Source organism: Oryzias latipes, chromosome 9 (assembly GCF_053564925.1).
Source record: "Oryzias latipes strain Hd-rR chromosome 9, Olatipes_Hd-rR_3.1".
NCBI lineage: Eukaryota > Metazoa > Chordata > Actinopteri > Beloniformes > Adrianichthyidae > Oryzias > Oryzias latipes.
The window spans coordinates 11345378-11347550 of NC_136245.1; the positions used below are offsets into that span (position 1 = coordinate 11345378).

The 2173-nt window shown below is 43.8% G+C and overlaps 1 pseudogene; it reads right to left on the reverse strand.

Moving 5' to 3' along the window:
* LOC110015556 (general transcription factor II-I repeat domain-containing protein 2A pseudogene) lies at positions 1-1651 on the reverse strand (annotated as a pseudogene).
* Positions 1652-2173: the final 522 nt, after the last annotated feature.

The window sequence follows — 2173 nt, forward strand, 5'->3', positions numbered from 1 at the left end:
GCGTGATGATCGCTAAGATGAACTATAAGACTTGACAAAGCTAAGAACTGACTTGACTAGATGTGACTTGGCTTGGCTTGAAAATGAAAACATAGCAACCTGAGAGGGGGAACATACCATCACAGTAATCAGTTTTTAACTTGTTAATCTCCCCAAAAAATGAACAACAACAAACTTAACAAATTTATAGAAATAGAGCAATACATCAGTATTGATATGTATCGTGGAACAAACGATAACTTTTAATGTTTTCCATCCATGTTACCTCTTCAGTGAGAATAATCCAGTCTGTTCTGGGCTTGAACAAGGGCACTAAAATCTGGCTGAATGTCTAAAGTGGCAATGCGAAGAACAGCTGAAGGTGGTCATCAGTCACAGAGGATCTGTGTTTGGATTTTTTGAACTTCATAACTGAAAATGCCTGTTCACAATGGTAGGTAGAGCCAAAGAGGACTAGGATCTTCTGAGCATGCCTCCTCAGTAGTGGAAAGTTCTCCTTTTTAAGGGAGGAGTAGAAGTCCAGCAGTGACACTGACCTGAAACGCTCTGCAAGGAGCATATCAGACTGCAGCTCAATGAGTTCCATCTGAACTTCACTTGGTGCATCATCCACAATGCAGTTGAAGGGAGAAGAAATCACATGCATTTCACTCTCAAGAGTTTTGAAATCTTGAAATCGCCTTGAAAACTCTGCATGCAGTGCTTCTAGCATGGTTGAGTACTTTTGGAGGTGACCCTCTGGTCTTTTGGCTTCCTTTAGTGTTGGCAAGTGTGTCAGATTATTGTCCTTCACTTGGCTTGAGAGAAACTGCAACTTTCTCATAAAAGCCTTCACTGCACTGTACATCTCATGCACAAAAAGCCCCTTTGACTGCAGTTTGACATTTAGTTGGTTCATTAGTGCAGTCACATCCACAGCGAATCCAAGGTCTGCCACCCAGTCTTCATCTGAAAGTTCTGGGACGTCATGACCTTTGTCAACACAGAAATCCTGAATCTGGCCTCTCAGGTCCCAGACACTTTTCAGCACCTTGCCAAGGCTGAGCCACCTAACAGTGCAGTGATATCTTATGTCACCATGTTCAATCTCATTTTCCTCCAAAATTGCAACAAATTGTCTGTGATTTAATGCTCTCGCTCTGATGAAGTTAACTGTTTTGGTGACAACATCAAAAACGTGTTTCATTTTTAACACTGTCTTACACAGCACCTCTTGATGTATAATACAATGCAAAAATGTCAACTTCTGCACAGGGTTAATTTCTGTCATTTTATCTTGCATTCTCTTTAAAAGTCAAACATTTTTTCCAGTCAGATTTGGACAGCCATCTGTTGTCACACCTACAAGTTTGTCCCATTTCAGTTCCAACATGTCCAAACATGCATTTACCTCTCTGAACAAGTCCTGTCCAGTGGTTGTCCCTTTCATTGATCGCATGGCTGCCAGCTCCTCCGTGATTTGAAACTCTGCAGTTATCCCACGTAAGAAGATGAGTAGCTGGGCGGTGTCACGTATATCGCAGCTCTCATCCAACGCCAGAGAGAAACAGTCAAAGTCAGCCACTCTGCTCTTCAGCTGAAGCTCCAAGTTTCCCGCGATGTCCTCAATCCGCCTCGCTACCGTGCGTCGGGACAGTGAAATGTTCTCAAACGCGCTCTTTTTCTCCGGGCATATCAGCGCAACAGAGTCCAGTAAATTCAGGCTTGATTACACAATATCCATTATCCAGATGTTGCTCTCGAGAATTGAGTTAAATTCACTCAGAAAGTCAGGAAAATGGTCATAGCTGCAGAGAGTTCCAGGACCATCCCACAGGTATGTGCAATCTGCCTTCTTGTGTAAGTAGTTTGACTGGTAAAATCAACTTTGATATTGTTTCTACATAACACATCTGAGCCAGTGCAAAATCTTAAGAACATGCCAAGCTTTTCCTCATTTAGCTCTCTGATGTATCTTTTCAGCTTCAGCTTCACCGTGAAGGAGCAAGAGGTGAGAAGCATACTGAGGACCGTCAACCCCAGGAAAGCTGCTGGACCCGATGGTGTCTCTGGACGCGTTCTGAAGGACTGCGCGGACCAGCTGGCTGGAGTCCTTACCAGGATTTTCAACCAGTCTCTTGCCCAGTCTACTGTCCCACCATGCCTGAAGTCCTCCATTATAGTCCCCCTGCCC